The sequence below is a fragment of the Schistocerca gregaria genome, chromosome 10, assembly GCF_023897955.1.
Source record: "Schistocerca gregaria isolate iqSchGreg1 chromosome 10, iqSchGreg1.2, whole genome shotgun sequence".
In the NCBI taxonomy this organism is placed as follows: domain Eukaryota; kingdom Metazoa; phylum Arthropoda; class Insecta; order Orthoptera; family Acrididae; genus Schistocerca; species Schistocerca gregaria.
The window spans coordinates 118,119,910-118,144,517 of NC_064929.1; the positions used below are offsets into that span (position 1 = coordinate 118,119,910).

The 24,608-nt window shown below is 46.8% G+C and overlaps 1 protein-coding gene across 4 annotated transcripts in view; it reads right to left on the reverse strand.

Moving 5' to 3' along the window:
* Positions 1-24,608, reverse strand: part of LOC126293451 (uncharacterized) — a 693,872-nt gene that overhangs the window by 407,596 nt on the left and 261,668 nt on the right. The window lies entirely within an intron of this gene.

Here is a 24,608-nt window from a genome sequence, read left to right on the forward strand (position 1 = left end):
AACACATTGACACCGGTGTGTCAGACCCACCATACTTGCTCCGGACACTGCGAGAGGGCTGTACAAGCAATGATCACACGCACGGCACAGCGGACACACCAGGAACCGCGGTGTTGGCCGTCGAATGGCGCTAGCTGCGCAGCATTTGTGCACCGCCGCCGTCACTGTCAGCCAGTTTGCCGTGGCATACGGAGCTCCATCGCAGTCTTTAACACTGGTAGCATGCCGCGACAGCGTGGACGTGAACCGTATGTGCAGCTGACAGAATTTGAGCGAGGGCATATAGTGGGCATGCGGGAGGCCGGGTGGACGTACCGCCGAATTGCTCAACACGTGGGGCGTGAGGTCTCCACAGTACATCGATGTTGTCGCCAGTGGTCGGCGGAAGGTGCACGTGCCCGTCGACCTGGGACCGGACCGCAGCGACGCACGGTTGCACGCCAAGACCGTAGGATCCTACGCAGTGCCGTAGGGGACCGCACCGCCACTTCCCAGCAAATTAGGGACACTGTTGCTCCTGGGGTACCGGCGAGGACCATTCGCAACCGTCTCCATGAAGCTCGGCTACGGTCCCGCACACCGTTAGGCCGTCTTCCGCTCACGCCCCAACATCGTGCAGCCCGCCTCCAGTGGTGTCGCGACAGTCGTGAATGGACGGACGAATGGAGACGTGTCGTCTTCAGCGATGAGAGTCGCTTCTGCCTTGGTGCCAATGAAGGTCGTATGCGTGTTTGGCGCCGTGCAGGTGAGCGTCACAATCAGGATTGCATACGACCGAGGCACACAGGGCCAACACCCGGCATCATGGTGTGGGGAGCGATCTCCTACACTGGCCGTACACCTCTGGTGATCGTCGACGGGACACTGAATAGTGCACGGTCCATCCAAACCGTCATCGAACCCATCGTTCTACCATTCCTAGACCAACAAGGGAATTTGCTCTTCCAACAGGACAATGCACGTCCGCATGTATCCCGTGCCACCCAACGTGCTCTAGAAGGTGTAAGTCAACTACCCTGGCCAGCAAGATCTCCGGATCTGTCCCCCATTGAGCATGTTTGGGACTGGATGAAGCGTTGTCTCACGCGGTCTGTACGTCCAGCACGAACGCTGGTCCAACTGAGGCGCCAGGTGGAAATGGCATGGCAAGCCGTTCCACAGGACTACATCCAGCATCTCTACGATCGTCTCCATGGGAGAATAGCAGCCTGCATTGCTGCGAAAGGTGGATATACACTGTACTAGTGCCGACATTGTGCATGCTCTGTTGCCTGTGTCTATGTGCCTGTGGTTCTGTCAGTGTGATCATGTGATGTATCTGACCCCAAGAATGGGTCAATAAAGTTTCCCCTTCGTGGGACAATGAATTCACGGTGTTCTTATTTCAATTTCCAGGAGTGTATGTTTCTATGAATGGTTCGCACACTGACACTTGTTGATGGCCCAGCATTGAAATCTGCAGCAATTTGCGGAAGGGTTGCACTTCTGTCACGTTGAACGATTCTCTTCAGTCGTCGTACGTCCTGTTCTTGCAGGGTCTTCTTCCGGTCGCACGGACTCCGGGGGGGGGGTTGTAGTTTTACCAGATTCCTGATATTCACGGTACACTCGTCAAATGGTCATACGGCAAAATCCTCACTTCATCGCTGCTTCGGGATGCTATGTGCCATCGAGTGTGAACCCACTATAACATCACGTTCAAACTCACTTAAATCTTGATAACCTGCCATCGGAGCAGCAGTAACGGACCTAATAACTGCGCCAGACACTTGTTGTCTTACACAGGCGTTGCCGACCGCAGCGCCGTTTTCTGCCTGTTTACACATCTCTGTATTTGAATACGCAAGCCTGTACCATTTTCTTTGGCGCTTCAGTGTAGAAGCGAAACCTTTCCAGTAGATAACTCTCCAGACACAAATAACTAGGATGTCTGTTTAGAAGCCACCACTGACATCGGTATGAAATACTGTCCTAGTTAGCACAAATCAGTAAGCCAGATATTGTCCTAGTTAGTACAAACCACTCAGCCTTCCACATTCGTTTCTTAATAAATGGAACTCCCATGTTTAGTCTGGATAAATTAAGCCCCCTTCGTAGAAAAGTTAAGTTTTTCATGCAGCTCAGTGTTTATGACGTTATATCTTCTGATTATACTTGGTACAATGGCAATTTTAGACATACATCCAGTGGTACATGTTGACACTATCTGCAAAATGTGTTGCGAATACCGTTAGTAGTAACAAGTAATAAATTAAAGCGTCGTGTTTGAAGCTGAATTTTTACTGCAGGAACAACCAAAACGCAGCAAGTAATAAACCCATTTTCTTTCATCATTTTGAAGGAGAAAAGCTTTCGAGAATGTGTGGCGTTTATGACACATCCCTGCCTACATCTATTAAATTTTTGTTGCTATGTTTTAATGCACAGTATAAGAAGATTTTGTTAAGTGAGGCCAAAGAGTAGGAAGGATTACAAGGCAGAGTCATCAAAAGACGCGCCAGTTGGTGGCACAGCCTGAGAACGGCCGCCTGAACAAGGGCAGTATTGTAGTGGAGCAGACAGATGTTGGGGATTCAGCTACCAGGCTGGGCGCCAAGACGCGAATCTTTTATTATTTGTATTCACTGTTTAGATATTAACATACAGCTGCAACCATGCTGATGATGCCACTTGCACTAATAACTTGTTAGTCAATCTACAATTGGTTTCGAGGTAGTAACACAAGAACTACTGTGTGTAGTACAACTCCGCGTAAAGACGGAATTAATTGTTAAAGTTGCCTGGGAAAACATATTTGTGCCGTGCGATGTGTATTCTAAGATTGTGTCAAGGATTTCGTGACTTCTGCGATGCTTCGGAACTAATGATTAATGACCGGGAATCTTGTTACGAATATTAACGAGAGACTGGCTCTACAAACCGTTGTACCAATTTTGGGATTTGTGAAATAAAACAAAATTAGCTGGCATCCTAACATTTTACGACTGTCATTACGCTTAGCATTTAAACCTACCCACTTGACATATTATTATGAGACGCGAGGTAAGCAAGTTGGCTACAAATGGTTCAAATGGTTCTCAGCACTATGGGACTTAATATCTGAGTCATCAGTCCCTAGACTTAGAACTACGATGGTAATCCCAAAAGTAAGGTATCCTTTTTTTTGTAAGTACATGGACCTGTTTACTTCTACAATGGTTTACATCAGTTTACAGCTTGAACATTTAGCTATTTTTCGACATAATCACCATTTCTGTGGATGCATTTTTGTAGACGCTGTGGCAGTTTTTGTATGCCCATGACGTACCAGCTCGCCGCCATGCTGTTCAGAAAGTTATGAACCTCTTCTTTCACCTCGTTTGTAGATGGTTCACCGCTTCACGTTTGTAGGGGAATCTGCTAAGACACTGATTGCCTACGGAAACAAAGATACTGAAACGTAGTTAACGCCCAGCGGGTATGCAACACACCTAACGTACAAGGGATGTGGTTACTGTCTTAACTGAGCAAATCTTCTAGGGAAAGTTACTTGTGATAGCGTACGGTAGTTTTACAACTCTAGTTGTTACTGCTTTTCTACTGGCAACAGAATACTCGTCACGTGCTCTTATACTGATGGTTCGTTCTCTCATGAGATCTAATAGTCAATATCCAATTACAAAGAGCTGACCGCACACTTACGATCACAGAGTGTGCTCTTCCTACTTGCTGTATGTGGACAGTAATTTGAAGTTTCGTTATTTGTATTCTCCCAGGCGTTGCAGTTTTAATGGCCGGCACTGTATAGCGTGTATCAAAAAGAATCATCTGATTTTTAAATAATCATAAGTATTACATTATTTGAGGTATGTGCGTGAACAACGTACTGTTGGAAAGAGCAGACTCTCGAGTTTCAATTAGTACCCGCTAGGTAGCAGCAGTGTGCGCTCACTTCAGTTCTAGTAAAAATGGTGTCGGGACAAGAGAAAGTGTTTTGTGTTTTACGTTCTGCACACAGCAGGTCAGTAATAACTGTTCAGCCTGACTTTCGTACTACAGCACAGAGGATTAGTCGATGGCACGAATAATTAGAAGAAGCAGGTCGTTTGTGTAAAGGTAAATAGCAGGGCCGTCCCCGAGTGTCTGACACAGACGTCGAACGCATCCGCCACAGTTTCACAGGGAGTCCGCAGAAATCCGTTCGCAGTGCAGCTGGACAGCTCAAACAAGCCCCCGATGTCCGTTAGCAGTTGTTACGTCGATGTTTGCACGTCAAACCGTACTAAATTCAGCAACTGCAAGCTCTTCGTAAAGGTGACGAACGACAACGTGCTGAGTTGGGTAATTTCGTTCTTGGCAAGATGGAGGATGACAATTTTCTTGTACACTTAATGTGTAGTGACGAGAAAACATTCCGTTTAAATGAAAAGGTGAATTATCATAATGTGAGAATATGGGGTACAAAACAACCACATTAAGTTGTACAACATGAGACTCTCCAAAATTTAATGTGTTTAGAGAAGGTGTTACGTATGAGAGAGAACTATGTGCCTCATGAAAAAAGGGTGACCGGCTGAGTCACGCAATTCGACTCTTAGTCTGATCACGAGGTGTGACCATTCACTGCACGTGTTCATCACGTAGGCTGATGTGAGGATCAATAAACTATAGTTGACGGGATGTATGTGGAACATCTTAGGTTATTACAAAGGAATACAATTAAATACTTAGCTTTAAATCAGCATCAGCGGTGACTGTCGATCTTTTGTACAACAGTATTTACAGGTGCAGTTGTAGACTGAACTGCTAATACTTCTTTACAAGTTTGATTGCTTCAAACATGTAGATCAATTGTCAATGCATAACTGTATGTGGCACCTGGTTAGGTCGTAGCTACTGACTTAGCTGAAGGCTGTCCTAAATAGCGTCTCTGCAACTGAGATCTGTGAAGCTATAACAAGTGAACCATCCCTATTAAAGTCGGCTGTAGAACTGGCCAGTGCGCTAGCTCGTCTCGTAAGACCAGCCGAGTGGCGGCGCTCGGTCTGCTAGCGTCGTCAGTGGCGACTCGCAGGTCCGATGTGTACTGACGGACCGCGGCCGGTTTGACACCTGTAACCTAGCAAGTGTGGTGCCTTGCGCTGACACCACAGTAGTTTTACAAGAAAAGATGTACAGTCCATTTTTCTTTGCTATAACACTGTTACAGGAAGCACATATCTCCATATGCTTGAGAACTTCGTTTTCCCGCAGTTGGAGACTGATATGAATTGCTTCGTATACCAACAGGATAGGGCACCGCCACACTGAATCACGAAGTGTGGGAATTTTTGAATCGAAGATTACTGAATGATGGATAGGTTCCACTGGACAAAACGATTTAGCCTTACATTACTGGCCTCCAACGTCACCGGACTTGACTATAAGTGATTATTTCTTGTGGGTCGTTTATCAAAGACTCTGTGTAGCTCCTTTACCAATAATAATGAATAAACTGAGACATCACATAACAGCAGCTGTGGAAGCTGTAACTCAAGAGTTCGCAGCTCGTGGTCATGCGGTAGCGTTCTCGCTACCCACGCCCGGGTTCTCGGGTTCGATTCCCGGCGGGGTCAGGGATTTTCTCTGCCTCGTGATGACTGGGTGTTGTGTGCTGCCCTTAGGTTAGTTAGGTTTAAGTAGTTCTAAGTTCTAGGGGACTGATGACCATAGATGTTAAGCCCCATAGTGCTCAGAGGAATTTTTTTTGTTGTAACTCAAGACATACAGGCTGCAGTGTGGGAACTATTTGCACACCGCATTGACATAGGCTGTGCATCTCAAGGGAGGCATATTGAACACCTATGAAAAAAAAAAAAAACTTTTTGAGTTTTCCATTCATGAAAAAACAAAATTCAATGCTCATGATTATTAGTTTCAGATATACAGGGTGTTACAAAAAGGTGGTCCCAAACTTTCAGGAAACATTCCTCACACACAAAGAAAGAAAATATGTTATGTGGTCATGTGTTCGGAAACGCTTACTTTCCATGTTAGAGCTCATTTTGTTACTTCTCTTAAATCACATTAATCATGGAATGGAAACACACAGCAAACAGAACGTACCAGCGTGACTTCAAACACTTTGTTACAGGAAATGTTCAAAATGTCCTCCGTTAGCGAGGATACATGCATCCACCCTCCGTCGCATGGAATCCCGGATGCGCTGATGCAGCCCTGGAGAATGGCGTATTGTATCACAGTCGTCCACAATACGAGCACGAAGAGTCTCTACATTTTTACCGGGGTTGCGTAGACAAGAGCTTCAAATGCCCCCATAAATGAAAGTCAAGAGGGTTGAGGTCAGGAGAGCGTGGAGGCCATAGAGGCCTCTACCAATCCATTTGCACTGAAATGAGGATTGACACATTGTCGGATGAACCATTCGCAGAAGTGTACCCGTGGAGGCCAATCAGCTGCTGATAGTGCCTGCACACGCTGTACATGGTACGGAAACAACTGGTTCTCCCGTAGCACTCTCCATGGTCAACGTTACCATTTACAACAGCAACTTCTCTGACGCTGACAATAGGCTTATCGTCAACTGCACGAAGAATTGCCTCGTCCATTGCAGGTGTTCTCGTCGTTCTAGGTCTTCCCCAGTCGCGAGTCATAGGCTGGAATGTTCCGTGCTCCCTAAGACGCCGATCAATTGCTTCGAACGTCTTCGTGTCGGGACACCTTCGTTCTGGAAATCTGTCTCGATGCCAACGTACCGCGCCAAGGCTATTGCCCCGTGCTAATCCATACGTCAAATGGACATCTGCCTACACCGCATTTGTAAACATTGCACTGACTGCAAAACCACGTTCGTGATGAACACTAACCTGTTGATGCTACGTACTGATGAGCTTGATGCCAGTACTGTAGAGCAATGAGTCGCATGTCAACACAAGCACCGAAGTCAACATTACCTTCCTTCAATTGGGCCAACTGGCGGTGAATCGGGGACTTAAGTACATACTGACGAAACTAAAAAGAGCTCTAACATGGAAATTAAGCGTTTGCGGACACATGTCCACATAACATATTTTCTTTCTTTGTGTGTGAGGAATGTTTCCTGAAAGTTTGGCCGTACCTTTTTGTGTCACCCTGTATAGACGTGTCCAATAGGACGGTTCTTTTTCATACAGCCTGTATTTCACAGAGCGCACGGTCTCCCGGAATGCAGCGCGAGACAAACAAGACGAGACAGATGGAGACGCAGACGCAGACAGACGGGGCGATGTCGGCGCCGCGTGCAGTTATTCCGGTGCGGGACTCCCCTCGCCGTCCGCGCCGCCTAACGAGATTACAGACCGGCCGGGGGCCGCCCCCGCCACGCGGCGACTTTATTACGCACCCCCACTGACAGTTATTGCTCTCTGTCGCCGGCCCTCTGCGGAAGAAATCACCGCCTTCGTCCGCGGCGGCCGCTGTACAAACAGTGCGTCGTCGGCACCGTTCTCGCGACGGCCGGTCCCCCAGCACCGCGCTGAATACGCCGCCGGGCTCCGCCCCTTTCGCTTCCCGGAGAGTCGGTCGCTGCTGACCGAGCCGTGGGATGCCCCATTCTCTGGTAGTAACGACCGAGTACCGCGCGACTCGCCTTGCTAAAGCCGTCGGCACACGGACCGCGCTCTCGAACGTTGACGTTGAGCGAGCCAAGTTGAACGTGCTGCTGAACGCTCACGATCGATGCGACTCGTGCACACGGTACGTGGGACCCAACGTGGTGTACGCGATCGCAACTCACTCCAGCGGCAGTTGAGGGATGTTTATAGTTCGCAAATCACACTGGTCCACAGCTCGTGGTCGTGCGGTAGCGTTCCCGCTTCCCGCGCCCGGGTTCGATTCCCGGCGGGGTCAGGGGTTTTCTCTCCCTCGTCATGATTGGGTGTTGTGTGATGTCCTTAGGTCAGTTAGGTTTAAGTAGTTCTAAGTTCTAGGGGACTGATGACACAGATGTTAATTCCCAAAGTGCTCGGAGCCATTTGAACCATCTGAACCAAATCACATACTTTACTCAACGGACGCGCCTAAAATTCCCACGTTAGCTCTGTTAAAACGCACAATCACTCCATCGCCCACGACAAGAAAAGTGCCACTGCTCATTAACTCCAGAAGAGTGGGTTTCATAAAACAAGATTTTAAAATATATGCTGCCTCCCAAATGCATCTGGACTGCCGAGCATACTTTAGGGGAGGGTGGGTATCTCACCTTCACTTTACCGTGTGGCACAACAGGTGGCGCAGTCGTTAGCACACTGGACTCGCATTCGGGAGGACGACGGTTCAATCCCGTCTCCGGCGATCCTGATTTAGGTTTTCCGTGATATCCCTAAATCGCTTCAGGCAAATGCCGGGATGGTTCCTGTGACAGGGCACGGCCGATTTCCTTCCGCATCCTTCCCTAACCCGAAGCTTGCGCTCCGTCTCTGATGACCTCCTCCACAACAGGCAATAGCAGTTCTTCCAGTTTCACCTCTTTGAGCGTGTGTAGAAAATTTAGCGACAATTGTAATATCTGTGGACGTATGGTGATGCACGTGGAAGCACAGGGCAAGGTCAAAGTATCCAACCTCCCTCTTCCTGTCTGCACAGCATTCAGAAGCAGAGAGAGAGAGAGAGAGAGAGAGAGAGAGAGAGAGAGAGAGAGAGAGAGAGAGAGAGAGAGAGAGAGAGAGAGAGAGGGGGGGGGGGGAGATAGAGAGGGGGCAGATAGAGAGAGGGGGGAGAGAGAGGGAGAGAGAGAGGGGGGAGATAGAGAGAGAGAGCGCATGAGTTATAACATCTACATCTACATGACTACTCTGCAATTCACATTTAAGTGCTTGGCAGAGGGTTCATCGAACCACAATCATACTATCTCTCTACTATTCCACTCCCGAACAGCGAGCGGGAAAAACGAACACCTAAACCTTTCTGTTCGAGCTCTGATTTCTCTTATTTTATTTTGATGATCATTCCTACCTATGTAGGTTGGGCTCAACAAAATATTTTCGCATTCGGAAGAGAAAGTTGGTGACTGAAATTTCGTAAAAAGGTCTCGCCGCGACGAAAAACGTCTAAGCTGTAATGACTTCCATCCCAACTCGTGTATCATATCTGCCACACTCTCTCCCCTATAACGTGATAATACAAAACGAGCTGCCCTTTTTTGCACCCTTTCGATGTCCTCCGTCAATCCCACCTGGTAAGGATCCCACACCGCGCAGGAATATTCCATTACAAACAGAGCGCTACAAATTTGGAATACTTCTCCTCATAAGATAAACATTATTTCATCATTCCCTCATTTTAGTAAAACCCCAAGGTAAGTCTTACTTGATCACTGTTCCTACGCAGTAGCAGAATATTTGCAACTTGTGATTACGAAGTGTAAAAGAAAAAGCAGCAAAGCTGTCCTGTAGGTTAAGTCAATGGAACAAAGTCACCTCTCAAAAAAGGTGAACTTATATTTACATAACAAAAATTAAACTAATAATAAAGTATTAGAACCTAATAAAAACGCGAATGTTAAGAAAAAAATTTGGAAGTGTTAAGACGCGAAGCACTGTCCCCAACAAAAACTCATTATTGTTCAGAGAGGCTACTCATTACGCTAAACCAACAAGACGTTTTTTTGTATCTGGTCATATCGTGTTACCTCTTGCTATAAACGTTAATTTTACATAATTGTGTTACTAATTGAAATTTAATTATAACTAATTATACCAAGAACAATGCGATTTGGGTGGATCCTCAGTGTGTAGCAGCCTTCAAATAGCCTATTCTCATAATACACGAGTTACAATAATTCTTTTGCCATGAATATGATGCTTCTCATTATTTTATTGAAACGAATCACGCAACTAACAACGAGTTTTCCATTGATTCTCAATTTGCTGGTGCTCAGACACGGCATATATACGTATAGGCTTGAAATGAATGCCAATATGGCGCCTCACACCTCTGTACTGAAGGAAGACAGTGTGCGTGTCACGTAGATGGCGTTGTGCCATCTCATTGGTCAACGCTCAGATGCATGCTCAGAATATCTGACACGCGAGATATTGCTCTGCACGTTCGAAAAGACTCCCGAACGTGCTATTCCACGCTATGACGTCAGAAACTCGGCGCGCTCAATGTCCAACGTTCGGATGCACGGTCCGTGTGCCGCCGGCTTAAGGCTACGGCCACAGCGGACGCCGCTCGCTTGTAGCCCGGGTACCACGCGACTCGCCTTGCTACAGAAACAGCAGCGAACTTAAACGAGATGGGCCGCACTGAGCGCTAGGAGCGGCAAAACCGCGCGGCACAGCCTTGGTGGCCATGGAAATGCCGTCAGCGGCGCGGCAAAGCCGGCTCTGCCGCGTGTCGCGCTGCAGGTCCGCGCCGCCAATCACAGAAGGCGCCGAGCGTGACGTCAGCAACACGACCCCCAGCTATCCGAACTTTCGCCGAAGCGATCGCGCTGCAGCAGCCATGAAATACTTATCCTCCCATTTCACGGAAACTACTTGGTGAAAAAATTTGATTCTTCTGTATCTTACAGCCTGGTATCTTCGCTCGGTAAAGGGCTGTATTTCTTTTCGTTATTCGTCATGAATACTTGCTATATAACTTATAAGTAAACCATTACACGAAATTATGTTCAGCGTGCAGAGGTAAAAACGTACTGCGTACACTTTGCATATAGTTCATTTTAGGTAATACATTGTTGTTGTTGTTGTTGTTGTCTTCAGTCCTGAGACTGGTTTGATGCAGCTCTCCATGCTACTCTATCCTGTGCAAGCTGCTTCATCTCCCAGTACCTACTACAACCTACATCCTTCTGAATCTGCTTAGTGTACTCATCTCTCGGTCTCCCTCTACGATTTTTACCCTCCACGCTGCCCTCCAACGCTAAATTTGTGATCCCTTGATGCCTCAAAACATGTCCTACCAACCGATCCCTTCTTCTAGTCAAGTTGTGCCACAAACTTCTCTTCTCTCCAATCCTATTCAATACCTCCTCATTAGTTACGTGATCTATCCACCTTATCTTCAGTATTCTTCTGTAGCACCACATTTCGAAAGCTTCTATTCTCTTCTTGTCCAAACTAGTTATCGTCCATGTTTCACTTCCATACATGGCTACACTCCAAACAAATATTTTCAGAAATGACTTCCTGACACTTAAATCTATATTCGATGTTAACAAATTTCTCTTCTTCAGAAACGCTTTCCTTGCCATTGCCAGTCTACATTTTATATCCTCTCTACTTCGACCATCATCAGTTATTTTACTTCCTAAATAGCAAAACTCCTTTACTACTTTAAGTGTCTCATTATTGCGTGTGAAATTCAGCCAACATATCGAGATTGTTTTTAAAATTGAGGGCAGAACGATAGCTGCCACCGCTCTCGAGATGTTGGATGAGATGTGAGCGGACGGGCTGCGCCATGGCCGCGCGCGGGTCGCTTGCGATGCGACCGATACTTCGCCCTGTGTGCTTATTCTGTCTTTCCGACATTGTAGCCGATTGTTTCGGTACCCAAGAGCACCGAACGGTCTAGTACTCGAATTAGAGTCCCTGCATTATTCAGTATGCATTTCGGTAGCGATACCGTTCGGGTCTAGAGAACCGAAGCACTGTTGTCGCTGTGTGTCGCGCAAACCAATCAAAAGCAAGCGGCCGCAGATCTCCGCCACGAACACAAAGGGGCTAGCAGACGACACAGGTGCGCTATTCTTCCAAGTAACGAAGATTGCCATAACGCATGACGCCGCATTCCATCGTGCTGACTTTCATCGCCCTTGTCTCCCCTTTAACAGTATCAGGCGCAGGATATCCATTTCCATGATTCTCAGCTGAAATACATAGAAATTTTTAGTTTCTCTGACCGCATATTTCCATGCATGCAAAAAACTTCTGAGGTTGGTTGGTCGGTTGGTTTGGGGAAGGAGACCAGACAGCGTGGTCATCGGTCTCATCGGATTACGGAAGGATGGGGAAGGAAGTCGGCCGTGCCCTTTCAGAGGAACCATCCCGAGATTCACCTGGAGTGATTGAGGGAAATCACGGAAAACCTAAATCAGGATGGCCGGACGCGGGATTGAACCGTCGTCCTCCCGAATGCGAGTCCAGTGTCTAACCAATGCGCAACTTCTGAGGTCATCAGTCCCCTAGAACTACTTAAACCTAACTAACCTAAGGACATCACACACATCTATGCCCGAGGCAGGATTCGAACCTGTTACCGTAGTGGTCGCGCGTTTCCAGGCTGTAGCGGCTAGAACCGCTCGGCCACTCAGGCTGGCTTCCATGCATGCATAATAACGATAGCGTAGTTGACTGTATTCTGCAGATTACCGTAAATGCCGCATTATGTCATCTTATTCTCATTGACACTGACATAGTGTCTTGGATTTTACGTTTCGGCAAATGAGTTAGGAATAGTCTGTAGTACCACATTGTACTCATACATCTATAAAAACACCCGAAAAATTAATTCTGAGAGTTTCAAAGAATAAGAAGATAAACAGAATATGGTTACGACACGCTTCTAGAGACCCAAATAATTAAGTAGCTCACTTTCCTATATGATACGTCAACGATTTGGGTCTTAAAAACGATATGGGTCTTAAAAACTAAAATTGAAAAAACGCCTTTTCGAGAGCCGCTGCAATTCGTCGAAGTGTATAACATGCATCTCATGAATGAAAATGTTTCGTATATGGTGCTACAGTCTAAAAATATTACGACGGAGATCTTTCATCTCTGTCTACTGTTGTTGACGATTCGATCGCAGATAAATACTTGTGACAAGCAAGATTACGAAGATGGCTGCTGCTACTTACATTACCAGTAATTTTAGTTGTGCTCTTAGATTCCTGTCTAACAACATACTCGGAAATCGCTACATATTCGGAAAAATGTTGAATTATTTCTGACAAGAAAAGAATATAAAGGTCACTGTCGGTTGTTTCACTCACAGCAGTTTCATATTTCGTATTTTAAACACACAGACTTCACGAAATCATTACTGAGGAATTGCGCTCTTACATGTCAGTAATAACGAATATTACAGAAAAATCATAACTTACACGAATAACAATGTCTCAAAACGTGTTGCATATATGAAGAGGAAATTTTTTTTTATTGCATCCACCCATGCGCTAACCACTTGGCCACGCCAAGCAACAGATATGCAGTGCTCAATTCTTGTAGTATTGTGTAGAGGAATGTAGGCTGACTTTGTTGCCTAACGGTGCTGCGTAAGTCATAAATGCGTGATAGTTTCGAAGGTTTCCCATTTGAGGCTTCACATAATTGCTTTCCATTGTTACTTGAAAGTTGTAAACACGTTTCGATCATTACTAACTAAACCATTTGTGGGAAAAAGTAGACAAAGGCACTATTAACGTCAGTTCACACTCATGTAGGCCTAACCAAAGCCTATGTCTTGATATTTGATCATCTTTAAACTCTTATTTGCGTAAAAATAACACCTATTTTGAGAGAATATTAACCGAAAACTTTTTTATATGCAATCCTTCAGAGTAACAACCTAACCTAGCCATATTTCTAACAAAGGAAAATAGTGTATTATGAGCTAACTTTCCAACCGGAGGCGTCCTATGGTGATTCTTTGGTAACAGAATCACTAAATCCAAAGCTAAAACCGCTAAATATGTTTAAAATAACAAATTATAGGTGTACATAAACCACAGCTCACCGATCTTCAGGGCCACGCCGAAATCCATAACCTCTCGGTACAATTGTCGTAAAATCGGTCAGAGGACCGTTCGGAAAGAGGTATCAGAAGCTTACTCAATAGGATATTTCGATAAAGAACCGAAAATTACGCCACTACCGAGACTAACGTTCTACACCGATCGGTATGAACGGTACAGAACAGTGCCTCTGGTCGGCGGAAACCATGTCTACATCTACATCTATATCCATACTCCGCAAGCCACCTGACGGTGTGTGGCGGTGGGTACCCTGAGTACCTCTATCGGTTCTCCCTTCTATTCCAGTCTCGTATTGTACGTGGAAAGAAGGATTGTCGGTATGCTTCTGTGTGGGTTCTAATCTCTCTGATTTTATCCTCATGGTCTCTTCGCGAGATATACGTAGGAGGGAGCAATACACTGCTCGACTCTTCGGTGAAGGTATGTTCTCGAAACTTCAACAAAAGCCCGTACCGAGCTACTGGGCGTCTCTCCTGCAGAGTCTTCCACTGGAGTTTATCTATCATCTCCGTAACGCTTTCGCGATTACTAAATGATCCTGTAACGAAGCGCGCTGCTCTCCGTTGGATCTTCTCTATCTCTTCTATCAACCCTACCTGGTGCGGATCCCACACTGCTGAGCAGTATTCAAGCATTGGGCGAACAAGCGTACTGTAACCTACTTCCTTTGTTGTCGGATTGCATTTCCTTAGGATTCTTCCAATGAATCTCAGTCTGGCATCTGCTTTACCGACGATCAACTTTATATGATCATTCCATTTTAAATCACTCCTAATGAGTACTCCCAGATAATTTATGGAATTAACTGCTTCCAGTTGCTGACCTGATATTTTGTAGCTAAATGATACGGGACCTATCTTTCTATGTATTCGCATCACATTACACTTGTCTACATTGAGATTCAATTGCCATTCCGTGCACAATGCGTCAATTCGCTGCAGATCCTCCTGCATTTCAGTACAATTTTCCATTGTTGCAACCTCTCGATACACCACACCATCATCTGCAAAAAGCCTCAGTGAACTTCCGATGTCATCCACCAGGTCATTTATGTATATTGTGAATAGCAACGGTCCTATGACACTCCCCTGCGGCACACCTGAAATCACTCTTACTTCGGAAGACTTCTCTCCATTGAGAATGACATGCTGCGTTCTGTTATCTAGGAACTCCTCAATCCAATCACACGATTGATCTGATAGTCCGTATGCTCTTACTTTGTTCATTAAACGACTGTGGGGAACTGTGTCAAACGCCTTGCGGAAGTCAAGAAACACGGCATCTACCTGTGATCGAATCAGCCCAAAATCTAGTAAGCGGTTTAAGAAATCGAAACTTTTTTTTTTTTTGTCAAACGATAGCTCGTAAAAAATCACGTATTTTATCGCATGATAAGTATGCAAAATCTGAAACTTCCTGGAAGATTAAAACTGAGTGCGGAAGTGGCGGAGGTAAAATTGTGAGGACAGGTCGTGAGTCGTGCTTGGGTAGCTACGTTGGTGGAGCACTTGCCCGCGGAAGGCAAAGATCCCGAGTTCGAGTCTCGGTCCGTACACAGTTTTAATTTGCCAGGAAGTTTCAAAATCAGCGTCCACTCCGCTCCAGAGTGAAAATTTTACTATCCAAAATCTATTTACGTATACATTTTCACAATGGATCGATGAACGTTTCTAAACGGAATTTAATAGCATTTGAAATGAGAATTACACGGACATGGAACACATTAACATTTACAATATTCTATACAGACCTAAAGAAGTTAAGCCGAAATTAATTTGCTGGTATGTCATAATATGTCATTTCGGAAGTATCTACAAGTATTGAAACTTCCTGGCAGATTAAAACTGTATGCCAGACCGAGACTCCAGCTCGGGACCTTTGCTTTTCACCGGCAAGTGCTCTACCAACTGAGCTACCCAAGCACGACTCACGACCCGCAAAACAACTAATGATTATTTCGTTTCGTAAATAACAAACGCTTTTTCCTTGCTGCAATGTATGTTACGTGTTCGACATGTGTTTCAAAAGTGGTTCAAATGGCTCTGAGCGCTATGGGACTTAACATCTGAGGTCATCAGTCCCCTAGAACTTAGAACTACTAAAACCTAACTAACCTAAGGACATCACACACATCCATGCCCGAGGCAGGATTCGAACCTGCGACCGTAGCGGTCGCGCGGTTCCAGACTGTAGCGCCTAGAACCGCTCGGCCACACCAGCCGGAATAAGACAATGTTATGTGCTGTGAATGCGAGAGACGTTCAATAACTAATGTAACATTTTTTCTCAGCCAATTTCGGTTGAAAAAATGCGAAATCTGCTGTGAGATATCGTGGAATATTCCTGCTTCAAGCCCATATAGTTTCATGAAGCTCCGATGGATGACGGTGCTATTCGTAGCCTTCAAAATGGCGTCTGTAACGGAGGTGCGTCCCAGGCAGAGAATTGTAACTGAGTTTCTTTTGGTGGAAAACCAGAGCATCGCAGATATTCATCCACGGTATATCCGCGGCGACCAGGCAGCGAACAAAAGCACGGTGAGTCGTTGGGCGAGGCGTTTTCCTTGATACCACTAGAACACGCCAAACCTCTCCGATCTGCGTGCCGACCGGCCATACAAAGCTCTGACTCCTGCAATGTTGGAACGTGCAGCCAGTCTCATTCGAGGCGATCCGCTGATCATAGTAAAACACCTCGCTGCTCAACCGGACGCCAGCAGTGTATGGACGACGGGGATGTTACCGATGCAGCAAGACGTTGACTCCGACATCTACCAGTAGAGCAGACAGGCCCTGTCAGTGAGGTGGCCTAAGACCGTCGCATTGAACGGAGATTATATTGAAAAATATACGGTTTTGTAACGTGTACAGCAATCCTGAATTAAACCAACCTGCTTACAATACCGTCATTGGCATTGTAGAGAGAAGGAAGTGCTTCTCTGGGCGGTATCACTGACCTGGTGTCTTGCTGCTTCGGTAAGTCGCTCGTAGCACAGTTGTAGCGCTCAGTCGCCAGGTTCCATGTGATCCTGCTGAAGTGCAGTGTTTAGCGATGCCAGTTGTTAATTGTCAACAACGTTTGTGATATACCTGTTTTAATACCGAAATTGCTTTGTCACACATGTCACAGAATCAGCAATTGCAATATAGCGGCTCTGGACTACGCCGTTATATTCGACCCTTTACACAGTTTTCTAACTTTACATAATGATAGACACTGCCCACGACACGAGGCGTTCTTACACTCCTGGAAATTGAAATAAGAACACCGTGAATTCATTGTCCCAGGAAGGGGAAACTTTATTGACACATTCCTGGGGTCAGATACATCACATGATCACACTGACAGAACCACAGGCACATACACACAGGCAACAGAGCATGCACAATGTCGGCACTAGTACAGTGTATATCCACCTTTCGCAGCAATGCAGGCTGCTATTCTCCCATGGAGACGATCGTAGAGATGCTGGATGTAGTCCTGTGGAACGGCTTGCCATGCCATTTCCACCTGGCGCCTCAGTTGGACCAGCGTTCGTGCTGGACGTGCACACCGCGTGAGACGACGCTTCATCCAGTCCCAAACATGCTCAATGGGGGACAGATCCGGAGATCTTGCTGGCCAGGGTAGTTGACTTACACCTTCTAGAGCACGTTGGGTGGCACGGGATACATGCGGACGAGCATTGTCCAGTTGGAACAGCAAGTTCCCTTGCCGGTCTAGGAATGGTAGAACGATGGGTTCGATGACGGTTTGGATGTACCGTGCACTATTCAGTGTCCCCTCGACGATCACCAGAGGTGTACGGCCAGTGTAGGAGATCGCTCCCCACACCATGATGCCGGGTGTTGGCTCTGTGTGCCTCGGTCGTATGCAGTCCTGATTGTGGCGCTCACCTGCACGGCGCCAAACACGCATACGACCATCATTGGCACCAAGGCAGAAGCGACTCTCATCGCTGAAGACGACACGTCTCCATTCGTCCCTCCATTCACGCCTGTCGCGACACCACTGGAGGCGGGCTGCACGATGTTGGGGCGTGAGCGGAAGACGGCCTAACGGTGTGCGGGACCGTAGCCCAGCTTCATGGAGACGGTTGCGAATGGTCCTCGCCGATACCCCAGGAGCAACAGTGTCCCTAATTTGCTGGGAAGTGGCGGTGCGGTCCCCTACGGCACTGCGTAGGATCCTACGGTCTTGGCGTGCATCCGTGCGTCGCTGCGGTCCTGTCCCAGGTCGACGGGCACGTGCACCTTCCGCCGACCACTGGCGACAACATCGATGTACTGTGGAGACCTCACGCCCCACGTGTTGAGCAATTCGGCGGTACGTCCACCCGGCCTCCCGCATGCCCACTATACGCCCTCGCTCAAAGTCCATCAACTGCACATACGGTTCACGTCCACGCTGTCGCGGCATGCTACCAGTGTTAAAGACTGCGACGGAGCTACGTATGCCACGGCAAACTGTCTGACACTGACGGCGGCGGTGCACAAATGCTGCGCAGCTAGCGCCATTCGACGGCCAACACAGCGGTTCCTGGAGTGTCCGCTGTGCCGTGCGTGTGATCATTGCTTGTACAGCCCTCTCGCAGTGTCCGGAGCAAGTACGGTGGGTCTGACACACCGGTGTCAATGTGTTCTTTTTTTCTATTTCCAGGAGTGTATAACTAATAACTTCACTTTATATCTTGTTTAACACCTGAAATATGCACTCGCGACCGTTCTTTAAGAGCCGCCCCGGTTACTCGACCGTGCGTTTTGAGTTGTTAACTCGCCCTGTCTTCCCGAAGGACAAGAGAGGCTCCCCCCCCCCCTTTTCTCCCTCAGCCAATAAGGACACTTCTCTCGTTTCCTGCATATGTCTATATCTCCAAACCTTCAGCGAATGGCCGTTCAGATCGATGTTGCTAGCCGGATCTGACGTCACGTTGGCGGACATTGTGACGGAGGTTTGTCTCCGAACATTGTCTCAGATTGTAAGATCCTACTCCCAAATAGTCTGATCTTGTCCCTACTAAAGTTGCCCAACATTGCCTCCTATGATTTCATCCCTAATGCTCCTTGCTGACGCGTAATTGTCAAATGAACATGTAGCCTGGCTGGTACTGAGCATTCCCGAGCTCATAAATGTGAGCAATACTTGGCTTAAACACGTGAAGGCAATGCACATATGCATTACATGCTTTCAGAAAAAAATGTGGTACATTACTCGTTGAGAGTATTTTGTACACAGACAGGACTCTGTCGTAGGACTTTTGAAACAAAAATCACTGGAAGCACCTACTTCCATAAAATACCTATAGGAATGTGTGTACGGAGTGATTTGATATGGAAAGACAATATACAATTAATCGCGAGTAAGGTTCAGATTCAGTGCAAGAATCCTCACCAAATGTACTCCATTAAGCATGGGAGTAACATACAGAACACTCCTTCAAAAAATATTTAAATATTTGTAATGAGTATGTGATCCGTGCCAGATGGGACTGATAAGAGGAAACAGAGAAGATCCAGAGAAGAGCAGCACATTTCTTTACATGTTTATTCAGTAAGCGCGGAAGCGTCACAGCGATGAACAGCCAACTGCAGTGGCATACGCTGCAAGGGAGGCGTTCTGCATCTCGGTGAAAGTTCGGAGAGAGTCAACTAGTAGATTTAGTAGATTGCTTCCTCCCATATACATACGGCAAAAAGAGCATGGAGATAAAATCGAGAGATTCCTTATTGCTGCGTCTATACAGTTAGAGAACTTCAAACGTATCTCATCATTCCTTAGAACTTCCGTATCCCACTTCTTTGCGTATTGATTCTTCCTAACTAATGTCTTGAACTTCAGCCTACTCTTCATCACTACTATATTGTGATCTGATTCTATATCTGCTCCTGCGTACGCCTTCAATATCTGATTTCGGAATCTCTCTCTGACCATGATGTAATCTACTTGAAATCTTCCCGTATCTCCCGGCCTTTTCCAAGTATACCTCCTCCTCTTGTGATTCTTGAACAGGGTATTCGCTATTACTAGCTGAAACTTGTTACAAAACTCAATTAGTCTTTCTCCTCTATCCTCTTTCATTCCTTGTCCCAAGCCCATATTCTCCTGTAACCTTTTCTTCTACTCCTTCCCCTACAACTGCATTCCAGTCGCCCATGACTATTAGATTTTCGTCCCCCTTTACATACTGCATTACCCTTTCAATATCCTCATACACTTTCTCTATCTGTTCATCTTCAGCTTGCGACGTAGGCATGTATACCTGAACTATCGTTGTCGGTGTTGCTCTGCTGTCGATTCTGATTAGAACAACCCGGTCACTGAACTGTTCACAGTAACACACCCTCTGCCCTACCTTCCTATCCATAACGAATCCTACACCTGTTATACCATTTTCTGGTGCTGTTGATATTACCCGATACTCATCTGACCAGAAATCCTTGTCTTCCTTCCACTTCACATCACTGACCCCTACTATATCTAGATTGAGCCTTTGCATTTCCCTTTTCAGATTTTCTAGTTTCTCTACCACGTTCAAGCTTCTGACATTCCATACGGCAAAAAGAGCATGAAGATAAAATCGAGAGATTCGAACGTACACAGGGGATTACCGACAATAGTTCTTCCCGCTAACTGTTCGCAAATCGAGGAGACTGACAACAGTACACATTCTGTGCCACACACCATAAGGTGCCTTACCGTTTGCAGATGTAGGTGTAGAAGTAGGAGGGTCGTTGCCATAGTAAGGCCTCCAATTTTTTTGTGCTGACTTTGGGTGTGCACGCCAGATGTCGTTGGTGTAGTGCCAATACTTGGCCCTCCATCTTTCATTTGCAGGTGGTTCCGTTGTTCTGCGCTAGTCTGCGTCAGAGTCAATTGGAATATATTGATGAACATCCTAAAGGGGAATCAACTGCAGAGATCGGAGACTTATAAGGAACTTGTACCTGGGAAAAGGTGCGATTGAACTATGGAGAAACGAACAGGGTGGAAATAGGAAGGGGAGTGAAACAGGGATGCTGTCTGTCGCCAAGTCTACTCAACCAGTGTGGAGAAATGCTGGCGAGATAAGCGCTGAAAGGATGCGGGAACTTAAGACGTCTCATCAACACCATCAAGTATGCAGACGACCTGGTAGCGCTCAGCAAAAATCGGAGACAGCTGCAATACATGATGAACAATTTGGTGGAAACAGGAAGAAAATACGGCATGGAAATCAGCATCGAAAAATCAGAAGTGATGGGCATATCAAAACGTGAGAAACACTTGAAGATAACTGTTGATAATCGGGAACTGGAAAATGTGAATCAGTTCGAGTACCTGGGAAGTTTTATCACGAAGGATGCCCACTGCGCCAACGAAATCCGAGCAAGAATCGCCGCGCCCAAAGTTGCTTTCAACAAGAAGGGGACTCTGCTGACCACCAAGTTGAGTTTGGCATTCAGGAAAAAACTGATAAAGTGCTGCATTTGGAGCATTGCACTGTATGGAGCAGAGGAATGGACCATGAGAAAGAAGGAAGAAAAGTACTTGGAGAGCTTTGAAAGTGGTGCTGGAGGAGAATGGAAAAGATCAAGCGGACAGATCGCATAAAAAATGACGATGTACTGCTGAGAGTCGGAGAGAATTTATTCTGCGTACAATTCTTCAAAGAAAGGCCCACTGGATTGGATATGTACTTAGACACGAGGGATTCATGCATGATGACATCGAAGGGAAACTCAGAGGAAATGCAGGACGAGGAAGAAGAAGAAGAATTCAACATCTGGAGAACATGAAAGATAAAACAGACTGAAGGAAGAAGCTGAAGACAGGGAACAGTGGAATCCGAAATTCTCCGTACGAAGACATGGACCTGCCACTAGGCAGAATACTCCATAATAATATAATAATAGTTGGTGCCAGTAGATGAGTGTTCCAAAATGGACGCGGGTGTAAATTCCTCACTGCTGAAGAAACTGCGCCGACTGAAATCCAGCGAAGCTTGCTAAAAGTGTATAAAGACGATACAAAAGCACTATCAGGCGATCGGTAGGATATTTTCAAGGTAGTGGAATGGGCGTGCATGACAAGCCACGACCCGGTCGAACATGCACAGCTGTCATACCTCGCGATGAAGAGCGCCTCCATTAACTAACCCGTGCTGATCAGCGGATAACGACCAGAGAAATGTGTGCAATGCTGGATGTCGGCTGTAATGCCTTGGAAACAACGTTGGAATCTTGGATATCGTTGAGTCCAGCCGACGAGTACAGAAGAACAAAAAACTCATCGATTGGAAAACTGTCGGAAGCTGCTGAACCAATATGAAGCTGAAGGTGACAATTTTCTGAATAGCATCATCACCGGAGATGAGACGTGGTGTCACAACTACACTACTGGCCATTAAAATTGCTACACCACGAAGATGACGTGCAACAGACGCGAAATTTAACCGACAGGAAGATGCTGTGATATGCAAATCATTAGCTTTTCAGAGCATTCACACAAGGTTGGCGGCGGTGGCAACACCTACTACGTACTGACACGAGGAAAGTTTCCAATCGATTTCTCATACACAAACAGGAGTTGACAGGCGTTGCCTGGTGAAACGTTGTTGTAATGCCTCGTGTAAGGAGGAGAAACACGTACCGTCACGTTTCCGACTTTGATAAAGGTCGGATTGTAGTGTATCGCGATTGCGGTTTACCGTATCGCGACATTGCTGCTCGCATTGGTATGGATCCAATGACTGTTGGTAGAATATGGAATCGGTGGGTTCAGGAGGGTAATACGGAACACAGTACTGGATCGCAACGGCCTCGTATCACTAGCAGTCGAGATGACAGGCATCTTATCCGCATGGCTGTAACGGATCGTGCAACCACGTCTCGATCCCTGCGTCAACAGATTGGGACGTTTGCAAGACAAGAACCATGTGCACGAACAGTTCGACTACGTTTGCAACAGCATGGACTATCAGCTCTGAGACCGCGGCTGCGGTTACCCTTAACGATGCATCACAGACAGGAGCGCCTGCGATGGTGTACTCAACGACGAACCTGGGTGCACGAATGGCAAAACGTCATTTTTCGGATGAATCCAGGTTCTGTTTACAGCATCACGATGGTCGCATCCGTGTTTGGCGACATCGCGATGAACGCACATTGGAAGCGTGTTTTCGTCATCGCCATACTGGCCTATCAGCCGGCGTGATGGTATGGGGTGCCATAGGTTACACGTTTCGGTCACCTCTTGTTCGCATTGACGGCACTTTGAACAGTGGACGTTACATTTCAGGTGTGTTACGTCCCGTGGCTCCATCCTTCACTCGATCCCTGTGCAACACTACATTTCAGCAGGATAATGCACGACCGCATGTTGTAGGTACTGTACGGGCCTTTCTGGATACAGAAAATGTTCGACTGCTACCCTGGCCAGTACATTCTCCAGATCTCTCACCAACTGAAAACCTCTGGTCAATGGTGGCCGAGCAACTGGCTCGTCACAATACGCCAGTCACTACTCTTGATGAACTGTGGTATCGTGTTGAAGCTGCATGGGCAGCTGTACCTGTACCCGCCATCCAACCTCTGTTTGCCTCAATGCCCAGGCGTACCAAAACCGTTATTACGGCCAGAGGTGGTTGTTCTGGGTACTGATTTCTCAGGATCTATGCACCCAAATTGCGTGAAAATGTAATCACAAGTCAGTTCCAGTACAATATACTTGTCCAATGAATGCCCTTTTATCATCTGCATTTCTTCTTGGTGTGTCAATTTTAATAGCCACTAGCGTACGTTGCGAAATCCAAAAGACAGTCCGTGGAATGGCGACATCCGAATACTCCGTCAAAGAAGAAATTCAAGGCACAGCCATCTGCTGGCAAAGTGATGCGAACAGTCTTCTGGGATAGCCAGAGCGTGGTTCTTTTGGATGTCCTGTAGCCTGGACAAACAGTGAATTCACCACGCAACAGGACGGCACTAAGGTAAATCCCGAATTTCCACGATAGGGTCGCCGGCTGCTGTGGCCGAGCGGTTCTAGGCGCTTCAGTCCGGAACCCGCGCTGCAGCTACGGTCCCACGATCGAATCCTGCCTCGGGCATGGATGTACGTTATGTCCTTAGGTTAGTTAGGTTCAAGTAGGTGACTGTTGACCTCAGATGTCCATAGTGCTCAGAGCCATCTGAACCAGGGTAAGGCCAAGGATGAGGGCCAACTTTCACCTCCAACACGATAACACCTCGCTCAAGACCAGTATTGCAACCGCGCAACGCGTTGCAAAGTTCGGCTGGACAGTCCCGATTTAGCACCTTCAGACTTCCATCTCTTTGTGCCTCTGAAAACTGGACTACGTGGCGAATATTTTCAAGATTCGGAAGCTGTTGTCAAAGCTGTAATGAACTGGTTAGCCTCCGCTGGTTCTGACTTTTAGAAGCGCACCGTGTTGCGTCCCGGCACAGCCTCACTATACCAGAATGAAGTACCTGCGAACTGCGTAGCGCAATCGGGACGTTAACGACACTGGATTAGTGGTTCAAATGGCTCTGAGCACTATGCGACTTAACATCTGTGGTCATCAGTCGCCTAGAACTTAGAACTAATTAAACCTAACTAACCTAAGGACAGCACACACATCCATGCCCGAGGCAGGATTCGAACCTGCGACCGTAGCAGTCGTGCGGTTCCGAACTGAGCGCCTAGAACCGCGAGACCACCGCGGCCGGCACTTGATTAGTTATAAATTGCTGTCAACCTTTATATCGGAGATGAGAGGGAGAGTATCTCCTTGAATGAGATTTTCACTCTACAGCGGAGTGTGCGCTGATATGAAACTTCCTGGCAGATTAAAACTGTGTGCCCGACCCAGACTCGAACTCGGGACCTTTGCCTTTCGCGGGCAAGTGCT